This window comes from Medicago sativa, chromosome 6 (assembly GCF_051527215.1).
Source record: "Medicago sativa cultivar Bolivia chromosome 6, Bolivia_mono, whole genome shotgun sequence".
In the NCBI taxonomy this organism is placed as follows: Eukaryota; Viridiplantae; Streptophyta; class Magnoliopsida; order Fabales; family Fabaceae; genus Medicago; species Medicago sativa.
The window spans coordinates 59,132,533-59,152,549 of record NC_140754.1 but is presented as its reverse complement, the minus strand read 5'-3'; the positions used below and the strand labels follow the sequence as shown (position 1 = coordinate 59,152,549).

At 37.2% G+C, this 20,017-nt stretch overlaps 2 long non-coding RNA genes across 2 annotated transcripts; both read right to left on the bottom strand.

Annotated features, from left to right (window-relative positions):
- Positions 1-15,461: 15,461 nt before the first annotated feature.
- On the bottom strand, positions 15,462-18,557 carry LOC146915956 (uncharacterized). Its single transcript, XR_015014817.1, has 7 exons — positions 18,050-18,557; positions 17,871-17,966; positions 17,520-17,681; positions 17,362-17,436; positions 16,559-16,779; positions 16,208-16,299; positions 15,462-15,811 (listed from the first exon to the last, which is right to left on the bottom strand). It is a non-coding gene; the product is annotated as an uncharacterized LOC146915956 (long non-coding RNA).
- A 102-nt stretch (positions 18,558-18,659) lies between these two features.
- LOC146915955 (uncharacterized) lies at positions 18,660-19,162 on the bottom strand. The gene is made up of 2 exons (XR_015013634.1): positions 19,067-19,162; positions 18,660-18,980 (listed from the first exon to the last, which is right to left on the bottom strand). It is a non-coding gene; the product is annotated as an uncharacterized LOC146915955 (long non-coding RNA).
- Positions 19,163-20,017: the final 855 nt, after the last annotated feature.

Genomic DNA, 20,017 nt, shown 5'->3' with positions numbered 1-20,017 from the left:
CTAGATCATAGTTGCACCATATTTGTAAGGGATGGCTTTAGTAGAGGCATAAGATACCGGGTCAGGGAGTCTGATCACCAATGGTTCGACCTTCCTAGTCTGAGGTACATTCTTGACAGGGGAATCGTGAAACACTGGACAATCATGCACACGTCGCCGACAATCAAGTGCTTGTTATCCATTAGGCTCTGTATGTCACCCTGCACTATACGACAACCCATAGAATTCTGAAGACATTCCGAACAGGAAGCATGATCATGATCAAACAAGGAAGCCTTGCAGAGTTTGACGTGTAGCGGGACCAAAGGAGTAGCAATATTACGGACATCTAAAGCAGGGGCTTCTTGAGGAACCCGAGATATTTCAACCTCATCAAAGGCACAGACTCTTTCAAAAGCCTCAATCATGTTAACAGCCCCATGATCTGGAAGTGGATTGTCAAGAACGTGCGGGACACTATTTTCAAAAGTCAACCATCCCCTATCCATTAGATCCTTTACAACGTACTTCAGAGCATAGCAACCTTCAACATCATGGCCTTGAGCGCCCAGATGGAATTCACATTTGAGATCCTGTCGGAACCTGGGAGGCAATGGCGTTGGCGGAGGCTTTCCTGGTCTGGTGACGCAGTGCCCTTTAGCAAGTAGAGTTGGGAGCAGATCAGCATACCGCATTGGTATCGGTGGAAAATAAGCCTTGGGTCGAGGGCCCTGTTGTTGCGGCTGTTGCTGTTGAGTAGGAGGCTGTTGTTGTACCTGCTAAGCAATGGCATTAACGGGCGCTGGTGGTTGACCCGGTGGCAGAGGATATTGCTGGTAGAAAGGTGCGAAGAAAGGATGTTGAGAGTACTGCATGTATTGATAGGGCAGAGGTAACTGAGCAGTATTAATAGGAGAGACAGCAGCTATAGACTGGTTACCGGATACCATCCCTACTTCGGATTCCTTTTTCTTATGGTGGCCATTACCATACTTCTTCGGCGCACTAGCTGAGGCTTCACCTTTTTCAAGAACAATGATGCCTTCTCTGACAGCATCCTCTAGACGAGTTCCCATAGTAACCATATCGGAGAAGTTGTTTGGTGCAGAGACTATCATTCTTTCCATATATTCTTTCTTCAAAGTTTTCAGGAATGTCTGTGTCAGTTCTTCCTCGTCGAGCCGAGGAGAAACACGGGCAGCTGCCCCTCTCCATCTCTGAGAATATTCACGGAAAGTTTCGTCTGTCTTCTGAGACAAAGATTTAAGAGAATCCCTATTCGGCTTCAAGCGGGTGTTAAACTCATAATGACTTTCAAAAGCAGCAGCAAGTTCCTCAAAAGTATGGATATTGTCTTTACTCAAACCAGTGTGCCAGTCTGCCGCATCTTCTGTCAGACTATCCTGGAAGCAATGGATCATCGGTGCATCATTATCTGCGTAGTTGGCCATCTTCCGGACGTAACGAATGACGTGGCTATGTGGACAAGAAGATCCATTATACTTGTCGAACTCTGGCATTTTGAACTTCTTAGGAATCTCAAATCGGGATACCATGCATAGATCACGAGCCTTAGCAGAAACACCGTTCCCACGGCTAGCCTTAACCTCACGGAGCTCTCCAGCTAGCTCCCTCAACTGTTCTCTCATAGCCTCCACTATAGGGTCCTGTCCACGTGGAGTGTCAACATCGATCACCTGACGCACAGTGTGTACAACAGGTTCGGTAACAACAGTAGTCACTTGAGGCATAGAGGTAGTTGTAAGAGTAAGAGTCGTTGCGGGAACCTGTCCTTGATTGGCAACACCAGAGATACCGGCTGCAGTATTGGGAGCGTAGAAAGCTGAGAGTCCATAAGGACGCCCATTGGGCATAACAAAACGAGCATCAGAAGCCACAGTAAATAGTGGGATAGATGGAATCCCTTCGGTAGAAGCTGGAACAGATGTGGCTGGTTGTTCTTGCGCAGCTATCAGAGTAGACATAGTGTCATGAGCTTTAGCCAAGTCTTCTTTCATAGCAGCTAATTCAGCGCGGAGCTGAGCATTCTCTTCCTCAATGTTAGCCATGTTTCTTCTCTTGTATAATCTTGTCTGATGAACTCTAGCTGGTAGGTAAACTTTACGAGCACGAGCCACCTTTTAGACTGCGGCAGAAGAACCAGGAGGTAATGAGCACAAGGGAAGTTTTGTGGTTTTGGTGACCAATGTATGATGCATATGATGCATGATATGTACAGATGCATATGCAAAAAGACTCTTTTTGTGTTATAGAAGGGTTTTTAGACAAATTAGAGCTTTTGTAAACATTACTACACAACGATTAACATAAATGGGAAACAAATAAACAACATATAGTTTTACAGGACGATTCCCTTTGACATGCCAAGCCAAGGGATAGACTTTAAAATGTAAACAGCATAAACAACAATTGGAAACACAGATAAGAAAACAGGAATCCTCAAGCATAGGAAGTAGAAGGATCATCCTCAGGCTCAGACTCAGACTCATAGCTGCAATATCGGGCATAGAAGTCACGGGCACCCTTAGCCCTCTTGGAATCCCTCATAAGCAACATATCTTTTTCTTCAATTTCCTTTCTAGCCTTAGCCAACTCCCTCTTCAACGTCAAGACCTCATGAGTCTTCTGTTCATCTTTTCCATCCAAGGTCATGATCAAATTCTCAGCCTCATAGTATCTAGTCTTCCACTGATACTTCTCTCGGCTCTCCATAGCTAGATGCTCCCGATACATCTCCTGAGTAGGCAGAGGTAATGGCAAAGGCATGGATGGAATAGATGCGGATACATATCTCATGGCGGGGTAAGGCATGCCAATCTTCTCAGCTTGGTTTATTACCCATTGAGTATAAGCCTCATGATCAATACCGGATCTCACACCCATATGCTTCACATCTTTCTTCAGAATCTTAGACCAAGCCTCTATGAAGTCTTCTCTTATTCCGGTAGGAGCATTGGAGTAATGGAAGAAATAAGGAGATGTAGCAAGATTGATGGGTTTCTCTTTCATCGGGAAACCAAATTGTCGCAAGGCGAGCTCCGGGTTATAGTTGATTCCACCCCGGGTACCAAGAAGAGGTACATTAAGAAACTTTCCACCACCGAAGATAATTTCTTTGACTTTAGCTGCGGGAGTGAGCCAAACCACTTCATTAGGGGTGAGAGCCATAATCCGCTGTGAAATAGTCCAATTCTCCGGATTATCGTGGAAAGACTTCGGGAGGTGCGAAATAAACCACCTGTATAGAAGAGGTACACAGCATAAAATGTATCCACGACCCTTGCTAGATCGATCGTGAATAGCATGGTATGTGTCAACCAGCAAAGTAGAGACCAGATTCTTGGAGCAGAAGATCATGATAGCATTCATATCCACGAAGTTGTCAAGATTCAGAAAGAGGATGAGCCCATAGATGAGTAGTGCAAGAATAGCCTCAAGAGTGTCCTGACAAGTAGTTTTGAGATTGGCTTTCTCAAGTAGATACTTCGAAGTGAACCCTCGGATGTGAGCCTTAGTGACAAGATTCTTGGAGACATCAGAGGTCTTGAGATGGAGATCACGGGCAATAACCAAAGGAATAGGAGGATGCTCGAGACCCGTGAAAGGTGTCCCTTTGGCTATGGGTAAACCTGTCAAGGAAGAATAAGCCTCTAGAGTAGGTACCAACTGAAAGTCAGGAAAATGAAGCACCGATATTCCCGATCATAGAATTGTACTAGAGTGTGCACAAGCTTCTCATCGACATTAGTCCGGAGAAGAGTAAGTAAGTCCCCGTAACGATGTCGGAAACCGGTCGGGTCCTCGATCTTGAGTGCCAAGTCTCTCAAGCTAGCCAAATCAACCTCCATGAACTTGTAGGACTTAGTCTTCCCCATTCCTACAATGTTTACAAATTCAATTTGTCTAAACCCTTCGATAAATGCATGGAAAAAAGTTTATGCATGTATGCATGTATGCATGACCACATTCAGGTACGGAGAAAACATGGAGGTTCAAAGTTAAGGAGTCAAGGGTGGACACGGTGTCCGGTGAAACTAGGGCTTTGGGAAATAGTAACCGGGTTCTACAAAAGGTTCCCAAGTCGCAACCTCTCTCACGTATATCGTGGTGCCACGAGAAAAACACTCGCTCCATGATTATTCGCGAGAAGGTCTAACTTGAGTGTAGTATCGCGTGACGACTAAAACTCGAGACAACACTCGGTTTAGCCTCCGCACTACATCCTAGAAAATGGCCATGGATGGGTTTGGTTATCTACGGTTCATAGCGTCATAGAACAATTGGAAGTAAAGTGCCTAAACGCGACGAACACGCGCCGACAACATCGCCCCCAAAATGCCTCAGCTATGTGGGATTGATCGCATAATCCAATACACGAGGCAACCCCCGGATTGAATTGTCGATTATATCCCCCCTAAGTCCTAAGTTCACTCAGCCCGGCTGTAGGGCTTTGATATTCTCACCCCCACACGTTTGCAAGAATTTAAACATTTATTCACATAGAAAGCAAGTAAAAGAAGCAAGTAAAAATAAAAGCGCAAGCGTGAAAATAAAGACTAGGCGTAACTCTCAAATCTATCCCCAGTGAAGTCGCCAGCTGTTTTATCTTGGTTTTTCGGGTGTCAAACATTGATTACGTTTGAACCTTTTTAACCTTTGATATCTCATTTTTTCTTGGGAAGGGAAAAATAAGAAAAACCCTTGAGAATCGAGGTTCGGGAGTTGTTTTCGTTATGAGAAGGTGTTAGGCACCCACAACGACTATAGTATCCTATAGGAACCGTCTTTACTTTCTACGCGCGCGCTTTATTTTTAAATGCTATCTGAAAATGTTATTTACACCTAAGGGTCTACTAAGTGAAGAATTGGAGGGAGAAGAATGTGTTTGAATTTTTGTTTTATTGGACTTGAAGAAGTTTTGACTTCTTGCCTACATACCCTTTTAAGGGATCAAACTCCATGTAGTTCTCTTCCAAAAAATGTTTTTGTTTTTTTGTTGGTTGATTTTAAGTTTGAAAATGAAATTTTGAAGAATAAGAGAGAGAGGCCTCAAGGGCATAAGATTTAGAAAATGTGAGGTGGAATTAGTTATTTCGCAAAAAAGGTCTAAGTATGATTAAAATTCATTAAGGTTTTTGTTTAAGAAAGCAAAGGGAAAATTCAATGGGATTTTGATCCCAAGGTTTCTTTGGAAAATTATTTGAGTGAAGTTGTTCATATTTTTTGGAAAAGATAATTTTTCTAAGTATCGCGATTCCTAAGCATACATCTAAAGCATACATTCCCTAAACATACATCTAAAGTATCCATGTGATGTGTGTGCATGTGTCGGTGCTTGTGTCGGTGTACATCATTAGAGTCCATTGTCCTTTACATTGGCCTAGTTTACATGCTATGGTCTTGCAAGAAATTAAAAGCATAAAGAAAATTACAAAATCCCTAAGTTTTTTAATGCTAAGTCTTGGCATGAAAGTTAAAGTACAAGAAATGAAAGCTAAGAATATAAGATGGAGGATGAGATGCTTATCGAATGCATGAAACAAGAAATAGAAGGTTAGTAGCACAAGACATAATAAGGCAAGAAAGTGCTAAACACAAGTGGTAAAATTAACAAGAATAAAGTGCCAAAATACACTAAAAAACTATCATAACCTCTCAATATGCATATGACCTATAATCCCCTCATCATAACACTTTACAAATGTAGAGAGAGATGGTCTGCAACATCTTCTTCTTCTCCGACGAACATTCAATAAGACCGGTCGTCTTCTCCGGCGAAAAAAGGTGTCTCCGGCGACCGTTTCCGGCGCCGGAGATTCAAAACTTCTCGGATTTCAAAAATTTTTACATCATTAAAAATCCTTTTCCGCGGAGATGACGAATTCGAACTTGAATTTTCAAGAACACAAACGCAACGTCCTAGATCTAAGCTCAAAGTTTCGAACCAAAATTCAATTTCAAAGAAACAAGGAGCAAGAAAACGGTATTACCTCTTGTTGAATTCGGAGAAGGAGAAAAACGAAGATGAAACTCCACAAGTTCCTTCGGATCCGAAAATAAATCGGAGAAGTCCTTCCTTTCTCTTCTCTGTTCGACCTTTCTTCTTCTTTTCACTTCTTGTTACGATTCGAAAATTGTTGTTGCAGTGTTGTTGATGCACGAATCGTTTCACGGATTTTGCTACTGTGAGTAGGATTTATGTTGTGTTTGATGAATTTCTGGAAATTTTGAGGATGAATGAGATTACGGTGATGATTTGGATCGGTTATAGTGATGAATTTCTGGAAATTTGTTGGATTAGGGTTCGGTGATGATGAATATTGATGATCGAAATTCCAGAATTTTGTTGAATGTTCTTGATGGTTTGTTACTGGTTTTCGGTTTTGATCTGTGAATGGAGGAGAGAGAATGAAAATTCTGTTTGTGATGATTTGGCAGAATGAATAGTGTAATCTGACTCAATGATGAGTTGGCTTGCTTTTATAGGTGTCATGCAGTGATTCTGAACCAATGAGAAAGTGCCATGTGGACCTGGACCTGTAACTAACTTCTGGACAGATTTGCAATTAACAAAAAAAACAAGGATTAAACTGCAATTAACCAAAAAGGACTAAAAAAATGAAAAATTAATAAAATTGGTTAAAAAATGTAATTTTGAAAATAACATAAAGTGAAACAGAAATAAAATCAACAAAAGGACTAAAATGAACCAACTACTAAATGAGGTACTTTAAAGTAACCTCTTTCTGTCAAAATTTTATGTGAAATGACCAAGATGCCCCTAGGGACTAAATTAACTCAAAATGACTCAAATGCAATTTTTTGAAATGGATTTCATCATGGACTTAAAGCAAAGATTTATACAAACTAATTGAAAGGACTCAGAGACAATTTTCAAAGATTAAAAGGAATTTTAACACAGGAAATGACTAAAATGCCCCTAGGGGCTAAACTGACTCAAAATGACTCAAATGCAATTTTTGAAATGGATTTTAACATGGAATTGAAACAAGGACTTATACAAACCAATTAAAAAGACTCAGAGACAATTTTCAGGGACTAAAATGAGTTTGAACACAGGAAATGACTAAAATGCCCTTTTTTATGAATTTTTGCAAATATCCTTGAAATAAAATGCAGAGAAACATGCAATTGATCAGAGAAAATTCCAAATGTCTTGATATGTAAGAGAAACCTTTTGGATGGCTTTAAATGCAAGAAAACATAAACAAATACACAGTTGAAAAGATTTTTAAAGCAACATTGGAAGATAAGGCAGGGTAAAATATCAGTGTCAAATAATAGCAAATTGGCAATCTTTTAAAGGTCTAAGACCATATCAGAGATGAAAAACATTTTGAGCAAGTATTTTTAGGTCCAAATTTAGGGTATGACAACCAACATCGTGGTTCACATGTTCTTGAAACTTTCTAGCAAATCTACTTGCACATACATCAAACATTCTTAACACATTTCCGTGTATCCTGTAGGATATGGGCTTCATACGAACATTGTCGTTTCCATAACATGTGCATACTTTTAAGTGGCGTTTCTTGTTAAATGATAACGATACGTGTTCCATCTTCTTGCTTTAAGAAATTTTTTCTAAACTTTGGTATTCGGGTTCTTGGAACGAATTTATACCTGACTATATAAACATCCATACTTACTTATCACATCGAGAACTCCTCGCTTGTCTGATGATGCTTCTTGCTAAATGATGAGTCTATATTTAGTCTATTTTTATGCATTATTTAGTTTCGTTTTAATTAGATTTAGTTTTATTTTATTTAAATATTATTTCCTTTTTGAGCTAATTTACTACAAATTGCATATTTTATATTTTAGGAACGAATATATGATGGAAGGTGTCTTGGAGCAAAAGAAAGGAGTATGGAGCTGATTTGGAGCAAAAATACGAAAGATTCGGAACAAAAATATAAAGCCCCCAAGTCAGAAGCTTGGCACGGCCCGTGCCAATATGTGGCACGGCCGTGCCAACTCACAGAAGGCCTTTTGTTGCTTTTTCTTCGGGCCCAAGTTACTCTGTTTTAGTTTTACTGATTAGCCCTTATAGTTGCTTAGATTTTAAGTCAATTGTAAAGCTATAAATAGAGTAGCACTCCATCATAAACATTCATCTTTTGTTCTTGGAATAAAAGTTCACTTTTATATTATTGTTCTTCTATATTACTGTTTTCTCTCTTCTTCCCCCATGTCTACAATGAACGTTAGTGAGTAGACTTCTTTGTCTTGGGATTGTTGGAAAAGTCTAATGACATAATCCAAACAAACCAAGCTTTAACCCTAATTCTATGTAGCCGTACTTTCTAATTTAGATTCACCGTTTTAACATGAATTAACAATTATCAAACTGTGGAAGAGAAAGCGGTGGGTTTGATAATTGTTAATCCATTATCCCAAACATCAATTCATAAAGCGAGAGCGGAGCTTTGATGTTGGAACAAGTGAATCTAGACAATAATTGCAAGACAGTGAAATAGTCCTTGCAATTATTGAGACACAGGTAGTTTCAATCCTTATAAGCATCTTCTAGTAATCAAGTCAACGAAATAGGCTTGGTTACTAGAAGTAAACTCTCATCGGACTTTCATCGGAAAGGTGAGGGGCTAAAGGGAAACTGGTCTTAAGAAATTACGGTGTAAACCATGGAATTAGAAGTTAAAGTCTTGTCTAGTGAAAGATTTATTATTATGACAAACCAATAATCCCAAGGCTCTTTTATTATTATTGTTATTTACCTTCAGCAATTAAACCCCTTTTTATAAGCTTTCTTCTCTTCTAATCATTCTCTAAAAGTTGATTGAATTCACAACTCCCTAGCGGAACGATACTCTTTCTTACTACTATTACTTCGATAGGCCGTGCACTTGCGGTTTGGCCCTATCACTAAACTTGTGTTACCAACCGAGCATTCTTCATGAAAATTCATACATACTCAAATTTTCACATTTCGTGATTAACGATTAACTTCCATGGCGCTACTCTGATTCCCACCGGTTGGCTTAAACCATTACTCTAATCTGTTAGAGCGATTGAGACTTTACATTCCTGCTTACAACTTGAACACTAACTTCTTGAACTGTTCTCAAGATCTTCCATGTTGCAACCAACATCACAACCTTACACTTGTCTTGTAAATTCAAAACTTGTGATAACTTATCTTATGCTCATAATACTGGACTTGGGGGTAAACCTTATGTTCTTGCTGGTTGAATTTGTCTGTTGAGGTATACATATCATACTTGAACTTGTTTCCAACCAACTCGAACTCCTTTGACAAACTCATCTAGCACTTGAACATATCTTTCTTGAACATCTAGCCTGGTACCTTCGCATTCTCGTATACTATATTTTGCTTAATCATACCAATGCTTGCTCGTTGATTTTTCTTTTAAAGAAAACTTTGTAATCTAACGCACGGGTCATTGACGTTGGTGATTTTCTACTATATACAAATACTGAGTTTAGGCCCCGGTTGTTACTTCAAAATCATAGAACGAGTTGATAACACATACGTGTTATCAAATCTAGACTCTAATAAGTCTAGCCCGCTCTATGAGTGTCGTAGCAAACCGGTTCCTAGAAAATCTCGTGCCTTTTCAAAATGTCAACTTCAATCACCCATACCCGTAAATCTTTCTAAAATTATTTAAACTTTATGATTCAACATCATATCGAGCCTTAGCAAGTCTATTAAGCAAAACATAGGTTCGAGAGATACGTCATAATTCCACATAATCCGTGAACCTTGTGATTTCCCATAACTTTGCACCGCTTTAACTTCTTACTTCATACCTCATGCATAAACATCTGTGACTTTCCTTCTAAATGCCGGAACTTCTATACTCTTGATCTTGGCTCGTTCTTGACTCTTGACACATTAACTTCCAAAGCTACCTTAAACCGTATCGATTTCGTTGATGATTGCCCATGCCTTTTCCTTGAAAATCTTAGGATGTGATATGCATTCATTACTTGAGGTCATAAAAGATTTTCGTCACATAAAAGATTATTGTGAAGACATCTCCCCAATAGTCATTGCAAACCATAGGAACGAATTGGTAGAAAACGGAAAGTTTCGTCCCCGGCTTGCTATTGGTGAGCTTCTCCGACTCTATTTTTCAGAAAACATTCTTTACATAAAGTTTTTATTCTCAAGTATACAATGCACATCATTCATTCCTATCATCGTGAAATATTCTATAACATATGCATGGCAACATCAACCTTTTCTGATACAATTATTGGCACGTCGGAAATCAATGCCTTCATCCTGACAACATAGAACTTTCTCTTAAATCCTTAACTTCATTCACGTCTAATACTATTCCTGAGAGCCTGCTGACCCCGTCAACATACGTCGACTTCTAACTATCTTGTAACCTTGTACTGACATTCCAGAATATCATAAACCTGTTCCAACAACAACTCTTACCGAAACTTTCAGTCATGGTTAGATATATATCCAACTTCTTCACTTACGGGTACATGGAGTATCACTATCATCTTACCCGACATTGTCAGAACGTTCCTTCTTAACATGACCTTATATTCCCGGAGGATTCCCCCTTCTACTTGCTTTGTTTACCGGCCGCCTTTTGGCACGATCAACCACTTACTAAAACTCATTTCGAGTTTTTACTTCAGAGTTCGCACTTTCCAGTACATCTTCATCACATACTTCATTCCTCCAGGGTCCTATTCAGCTCTCAGGCATCCGTTCTAATAGTCGAATGTTAAATTGAGTTGATCAGGCTCAACTAACAACAATGATCCCACTACCTTAGTTGTAACTTAATGACCCAAGGAACGGTCTGAATCGACCTACTCTGATACCAAATGTAACACCCATACTAGACATATCTAGAAAGTCTAGCACGTGCGTTGAATTTAGTACTGGATACATTACAATATACAACATAAAAACTTCGAATGAATTTATATACAACAAAATGCGTTCGTACAACATCAATACATCATAACTTGACTAATTTAACATAAAGACATCCTTGAAATCCATATTCTTCATGCTTCGGGTACGAACGAGCTCTTGCTGAAAAATCCATCCGGCTACTACCTTGACGTCCAACCTGATATCTGAAACAAATAAGGATTGGGATGAGACATAATATCTCAGTGAGTTCCCCTAAATCCTAGGCTATAGATAACCTCAGGGGAAACCTACGGTCACCACGTGTCTACAATACAACCTGACGGTTGATTATACGTGTGTGGTCATGCTTTCCTAGACTGTAGTGCATGCTAAACCCGTCATAGGCTTATCTCACTTGTTATAGGCTTCACTTCTTATACGTGTCATGGCGGTCGAGGGGGAATCTAAAACCGCATTGCCAAGAATACGCTCTACGTAACTAGGCCTAAGCATATCATGATCATGGCACGATTCTAAACCAGATAATTAGGGAAACCTAAGGTCGTCACCGGTATAGCATACTTTACTTGCTCTATTCCATGTCTTCTACTTGTCTTATAGCATCTAATGCTCTTGTTCTTAACTTAGACATGCTTGAAATCATTCTTGCAATAACATAAACATAAGCTACATGATCGTACGTAAGTTCATTCATTATTATGTTAGCGTTGAACAAACAATCATTATCTTGGTTCATTTTACGGAGAGCCCCGGGTGGAGTAACCCCGAGAACAATCCCATCATGACTGATGTACTTACATCGGACTCCCTCGGTGTCGTGCGGGTCCCTTACGGCTTGAACCGTTCCCCTTGAGTCGAGAACCTATTGTATCCCCCTGACGTGGATAACAAGAGACACGAGCACCGACATGCGGTTATAATCTTAGTCTTGTCGTTCATGTAGGATTAACCTATTCATGCTTACATGTTTACCTCGGAACCTTGATCGATCCGATTAGCGGTAAATACATACTTGTTCATGCTTGTACATTCTTAATCATGGTGGAGAGATTAATTAATCAAACCACGACTTAACATGCTTGCTATATCATTCTATTTCATGTGCGAAGAGGATATACTTCGCGTCTTAACATTCTAGGAATTCTTAATAACATGCTAGTTCTCGACAACTATGTCGAGGCTCTAGTTTTCCCTTGCTTATTAAGTAACTTACTACCCGATTCATGACATGATTCTCTCGTATGCTATGCCTTACTATCATGCCTAATACTTGCTTCATTATCATATGAGTATTGCTTCCATTGATTATCATTTAGGACCTTGGTTTGAGGGGTTTACTTTTATAAAAGACTGCACGAGAAAATCCGGCACCAAAACATCAAATCTGCCTGAAATGAATAAACAGGGCAGATTGCACTGTTTACTTGCCATGGCGAGTAAACTTACTCGCGAGGCGAGTAAAACATTGGTTCTGTCATGTTTGCTTGCCATGGCGAGTACTAGCTCGTTGTGGCGAGTTGTGACAGTCCAGAACTCCTAAAAATGGTATTTTAAGCCCAAAAACCTCAAACCAAGTGTCTCTAAGTATATTGGAACATATTTGATCATAGAATACTTGTAAAACATTCATTTGGCAAGTATAAACATGCTTAGTATGCATAGCAAGAAAAAGGGGCAACTAACATCTTACATAACCCTAGACTTTTCATTGTTATCATATTAATCATACATGGCATAAACATAATCCCAAAGGGTGGGAAAACTATCTATGGAACTCACCTAACAATAATCTTGAAGCATCAACAAGTTCCAAGCAAAAACCCTAGCTTTGCTTCACTTGCTTCCTTTGCCCAAACCTTTTCTATCATGATGCTTTTCTTGCAAACTAAGATACCTTGATCCATACCCATGAAGATATCATGACTTGAACCATCTTTAAGCTTACCACATAAAACCCTAACTCTTGGCTTCGAGATGAACTCCACTTCAAAGTTGTTTCTTGCTTAACTCTCCAATTCATGTAATAAAATCCACAAGAGTTCCAATACCACAAACATGAACCCTAGCTTATTGTTCCAATCCAAAACCCTAGATTTTCATTCACTTCTTCAAGAGGAGAAATAGAGGAAATTAAACATAATACAAACTTCCCTTTGCTTGGAAGATCATGAGGAACATAACTTAGAGGCTTGCCAAGTAAGAGAAGAAGTTTTGGAAAGGTTTGGTGTAGAGATGAGAGGAGAGGGCGTGAAAGAAGAGAAGAGAGGAGGAAGAGGAAATGTTTGCCAACAAGAGAGAGAAAGGATAAGGGAAAATGAGATATTTTCCATCCAAAAACATATAAATATCTATTTCCATGAAATTACAATTATGCCCTTGCCTCAAGCGTGTTTAAAACGACTCCGATACTTTTCCCGTATAAAGCTGACATTTCTTAAAATAGTATCCATTAACTTACTTTTCATGAATTTAATTCCTCTGGCACGATCAACGGGTAATATACCGATACTGACAGGCGGGATATTACATAACACGACCTTCTTTCACAAAATGGCTAAAATTAGAGAAGCCTTTAATCATATTAGCGTCCTAAAAAATGGTGAAGGTTTTATCAATGCATAGAAAACGATCTTCATGAGCAAAACTTGAATTCTAACGTCATTGTTGTTGTCCCCAAGGTTTAGGGAGCTGATTATTGTTGGACAAGTTGGGCATTTGCAACCTGCATGCTCCAACTTGAGGGAGGGTAATGAGAATATTTCATGTGATTCTATGTATAGAGTATTCTGATTGTATAGGGTAGAATATCTCATGAGCTTTAAAGCTGTATATTTGTTTTAAATATAGGAGTAATTATAGGGATTTGTTGTCTGACAACGAGGATAGCAGTTTGTATATATGGGCTCTCTGCCAAGGAATAAACAGATGAATGTTTTTCTTCAAAAAACACATCTTATTAACTAGTATGTGGACCCGTGCCAAGCACGGGCTAGATTTCCAACTTTTTTTTATCACATAAAAATCGTTATCGTATTTTTAATTAAATATTAACGTGTATATATATTTATTTTAATTTTTGTATTGTTAAACAACAATAATTTAACGGATGTAACGCTGAAATATCCTTATTTATTAATTTTGTTACGTCTGCAGCAACTTAACCTAATTTTTTCCCGCTCATTTGCTTTATTAAGTTTGCAATTATTTAACCTAACAGATTCCATCTAAAAAAATGCAGCGCACCAATTTCATTCTATCCTCTTGCCTTTTTTTTTCTACACTTATCCTTATTTATTAATTTTGTTACGTCTGCAGTAATTTAACCTAATTTTTCCTTATTTATTAATTTTGTTACGTCTACAGCAATTTAACCTAATTTTTTTCCTGCTCATTTGCTTTATTAGGTTTGCAATTATTTAACCTAACAAATTTCATCTAAAATAATGCATCGCACCAATTTCATTCTATCCTCTTGCCTTTTTTCCTACACTTATCCTTATTTATTAATTTTGTTACGTCTGCAGCAACTTAACCTAATTTTTTCCTGCTCATTTGCTTTATTAGGTTTGCAATTATTTAGCCTAACAAATTCCATCTAAAAAAATGCACCGCACCAATTTCATTCTATCATGTTGCCTTTGTTTTCTACACTTATCCTTATTTATTAATTTTGTTACGTTTGCAGCAATTTAACATAATTTTTCCTTATTTATTAATTTTGTTACGTCTACAGCAATTTAACCTAACTAGAACGTCGACCCGTGCAACGCACGGGTCTCACGGGCCGAAATAATTTGATACATAATAAAACCAATAATTAATAAAGTTTTTAGTCCCTATAAATATATCAAATTTAGTTTTTAGTCCTCGAAATTTTTTTTGATAGATTTTGGTTTCTATAAAAAAATTCAACACGTAGTTTAGTCCCTATTAAATTAAAATTTATTTAATTATGCTTAAAATTTTAAATTTTTTAATGATCTATTACATACTTGTTTAAAACATTATAAAATGTTCCTTCGCTTAAACACATACTAAGCAAAGGCAAGCATACTAACTTGGTTTTATCAATCTGTACTTTTAATTTAACATGTGAATGCGTGAGATCTAGTTACTCAAGCCAAATCAGTATTGGGTTTTCTTCATCAAGCATACCAACTTGGTGAATGACTATCTAACATTCAGAAAAATATTAACACCTTCCGGAGGTAAATCTAAAAATAAATTTCGTACATTTAGAGGTCGAAGCGCTAATAAAAGACAATGATAATCACTACAAAAAACGCGCTTGGATTGCGGCGGTTTTTCTGCTATTTTGCGGCGGTTTTTAACCTCCACAAGATGTTTTGCGGGAGTTTTCAAAACCCCCGCTTATACTAATCCCACAAATTATTTGCGGGGGTTTTTGGTGACCGCTGGTATCTTATATAATTTGCGGGGGTTTTTTAGGCGGAGGTTTAAAACCCCCTCAAATTGTAAAAAATGTTTTAAAAAAAAATTATCACAAAACTCAAACTTTAACTAAAAAAATCCATTCAAAGTATAGCGATAGTAACAAAAAAAATATACTATAAACATAAAATATGATGATACAACTCAAGATTCATAATACCAAAAATGAAATCTTATACTAAATGAACAAAAAACATTAAACATTCCTAGAACTAGATGATCCTCTTGTTTCTCTTTCCAAGCTACCTGCACATAATGGAATCTTTCTACATAATCCCCAACAACATTCCTACTTCCTAGCAGCCAGTATTGTTGCTACACCAGCTTCCAACACAAGATGCCATTCCTTTCTCTGCAACTTTGGAACCTTCTTTATCTACAATCTTTCGAGAAGACTTCTTCCCACTACTTGAAGTTCATTTCTTCCTCTTGTTCCTTGGTCTGTTATGAAGTAAGTTCTCATTCTCAGCATTATGACTACTGACTGATAAACTCATAATAAATATCAGAAAATATATTTGTCCATTCACAATGTATGAAAAAGGTAAACAAACCCAACTTTCATTATAAACCCAACAAATCAACATAACAGATAAATCAATATAAACCCAACAAATCTACTTTTAACAATATAAATTCAACGAATTGTTTCAAATCTGGAAAATATGTGTAGCAAGCTATCATTGATCCTTGTCTGTAGGAATAAAATTGAAGAGCTTTTAAAATTTACAACCAAGCTTTTATTATTTGAACCAGTTTCCAATTGCCCTAAAAACAACCTATTACAATAAAAAAATCAAAGAAAATCAAGAATGATGAACGGATAAAGGAACTGACCAAAAATTCCATTTCAAACAGAAGCCTCTCTATGCTTTCAAGCAAGCGTTTTTTGTAGTGAGCAAATCAATACAGCAAACTACGACGGAAATCTGAACCCAAAAAACCATAAAATGTGAGAATTGAATAGCCACTTTCCAAACTTTAACCCTCTAAATTACCAAAACTATCAAATAATAATATTTGTGGCAGGGGGGCCTTGAGCATTTGTTATCCCATATTTTGGACTCAGATTTACATACAAGTATGGTAATTGATACTTCAAATGTAACTCAATTAAGAGAGCGCAGAGAAATAATATTTCCCATTACAGGATTGGAGTAAAAAATCAAATGCTTGATTAGTGCTTACCTTTCATACTCAGAACCAATATCCGGCAATTTATCCTTACTAACTTTAGAGAGATGACTACTAAGAAAGTCCACGAACAGGGTTTTGAATGTGTGACACAAGAAAGTCCACGAACAGGGTTTTGAATGCGTGACACGTCTATATGAGATCCTTCAAAAATCCATAAAAATGGCTTCCTTTGATTTGATTTATACATATCCCCTACTGTACTGATTAGATACCTGATCATAATCATAAAATTAACATCCAATAAGCAACAAGCCGAGCTGTCAAAGAGTCATCACATGGAGAAGAACAATGAAAAATGCAAACAAAAAGAAAAAGAGCTCATGCCAATTCTTTTCATACTACAAATTTATGCTTTAGTTAGTTTAAGAAAACTATAACAAGCTAAACATATTGCTGCTATTCCAAAACCACAATGAAGTTTACAACTTAACAAAAACCATAGCCATAACCATGTTCAACTAAAGAGTAAAATCCTGAATGAATTCATAATGAATCCAAAAGAAAATCAAATAAGCCTTCAGGTGAATTCAATTACTCAAGATTGAATTCAAATAGTAAAAACAAAAAAAATATAAACAAAAAAATAGCTACTAAATCCATATCAAAGATCAGAACTTTCAATAACAATGTCTAAATAAGTGATAGCATGGAACTTTGCCAAAGCATCTAAAGAGTAAGCAAGCATATAATGTCCTACAAGACAAAGTATAGTATGGAACTAGAATAAAATAAGAACATTAGCAAAAACAGGCCAAAAACTATAAGAAACTGATTAAGTTCTCAAGAATCCTCACGTTGTACTTCAGGATGTAGAATGATGTATCACTAGCAATTGTTACTAGATCACCACTATCAGCCCAGTAGAGGTTCTGACACATTAACAAATTAAATCAAACACCGAAAAAGGAGAGAGAAAAAGTAGAACTAGATGTCACCTAATCAAAGAACTTACTTTCACATTGACATCAATGCGGTAAATCAACCTGCATTCAGCCCAATCATAAAAGCAGATGAAATCATTCGAACATATTGCCAGTTAAGTGCCGCCAAATATCCGTTCGGCTGAAAATGTGCGTACACTCTTCTATTCCTGAAATACCAATTATTTACACTCCTATAGACTAGAGTTAGTAGTTGGAACTCAGTCTCTTATATAAATCAAAAACCCCAAATTAGAAACCCTAAATCCCAAATTGAAGGAGCACATGAATAACAAATCCCAAATCTAAAACCCTAAAACCCGAAATCAGAATCTAGCAGCAAACAAATCAATATTCAAAGATGGGTATTGTGATTCACTTACCTTTATAGATGAGTTTTGAGTGAGAAGAATGACTTAACATCCAAATTTTGACTGTTCTTAATCCCAATTTTTCATTGAAATCAGCCACATCAAACCCTATAATCATCAATCTCATTAAAAAATTCAAAGACATGACAATTGATAGAACAAATTGATCTATGGAAAAGGAATAAAAATACCTTTATAAGGGAGAGGGTGATGGAGCGATGAGAGGGTTTCCTTCCTGGGGGTTGACAGCGGCGTAGGGTTTTTGAAGGGTGAGAGTGAGAAGGGTTCCTTCATGAGAGTGAGAGGATTGACAGAGGTGAGAGGTTGCAGAGAGAATGAGATGAGGTCGATGAGGTAAGATGGGATTTTGGGTTTCCATGTAGTGAGTGAGAAGAGATTTCATGAACTGGAAGTGAGAAGGTTTTGGGGAGAGAGAGAGATATTGATATGTTTATTTTGTTTTAATGAAATAAAATAAAATAGAGGGAAGTGAAAAACATAAGTGCGCCATCCGTGAAAATCAAGCGGGATAGGTGAAAAAGCGAAAAAAATCCCTTCAATTTTGTGGGGGTTTCAAAACCTCCGTAGATTGATTTGTATTTGTCACCACGTTCAGCCAATGCGTCACTTATTCAACCATTCTGCGGGGGTTTTCTAAAACTCCCTTAAAAAAACCGCCGCAATCTAGCGCGTTTTTTGTAGTGATAAATTGTTGAATTAATACTTATGGCAATGAATAAATTTATTTAGGTGGACTCGAAAAAGTTTCCTTAGCTAAGTAAATATAGCCGACACAGCAACTTGAAGAAAATTAAAAACCAAACTGTAAAAAACAAAAGGAAAAAACACAGATTATTTAATGTCTGATTTATGCAGATTGAAGGAATTCGATAACAAAGCAAACGGCTCTAGCATTCGAGCAAGCTAAACATCTTTGTCGTCCTTGTGCTCAATTTTGACACGAACAACTCTGGTAGGTTTTGTGGCCGACGTCTGGCCAGCTTCATCATCATCAACAGCCACATAGTCAATGCTATTAGAGGACCTCTTAGCACCTGTTTTGGTGGTTGGTGTGTCAATCACACATGTATTGCTGCATGAGTCCTCAGCCTCTGGTACATCCTGCAGACATTGGCGGCAAACAATTTGATCAATTGTGTTACGGATTAAACCTTTACGGACTCATGAAAGATTAATGTAATAATTACCATCTGAACATTTGAATTGTTTGGCGCAGCACAATCCACACTAAGCTCAACAACAGATCCATCGTCGGAGTTATTAATTGTATTTGTTTCTCTACTAACTTTAGTCTCATAGAGCTAACGTGCCTGCATGCACCTTCCATTCCACCGTAAAGACTCATCGCCACTGTATCAGAACACTTTCCACCACTGTTGCCTCCATTGATTCCTCACCGAACAGATCAGTTACCATACATTGATTGATTAGTAACTAATTTAGTAAGGGAACCATAGTTTCAATTATAAAATTAAAAAAGTATACCAAAAATTATATTAGGAGAATACCAGCACACAAATTTGTTAGCAAACAAATGAATAGTCACGCAACCGTTTAAAATTCCAGAGTAAACTTAAAAATGTCGTGATTTTATAGGAACTAAACATATTTATTTATAAACATAAAATTTCATTAGATATAGATAAAGAAACTATAAATTGTAATAAGTTAAATATAAAGTATGTAAATAAATTAAAAATTAAAAATATAATTATGTCTATATATACTATATTTTATTACCGTGTTTTTTAAATTTGTTTAAATATTATTTTAATTAATGGTTAAGAAAAGGGAAAATTCCTTATACGATATTTAGTGTGACAATAACGATAGTTAAATATCATAGTAATATGAAATCATGAATATAAATATGATAAAGGGCGACAACGGATTATACCCATGTTGGAGAATCGACTTAAACTAAACAATTTTAGAAGCTACTATGCATGTGTTTGATTATGCGGTGATCAAAATTGAGTTTGATTGAATTGATTTTATATATTTTTTTTTGAAAAGTAAAAGAAGGATTATATTAATTGGAAATGGATCCCAAATTTCTTTTGGATTTTCTTCTACCCAAATCTTATTTAAAAGACTTAAACGCACTTTTGGCCCCTAACTTTATCATAGTTGCAATT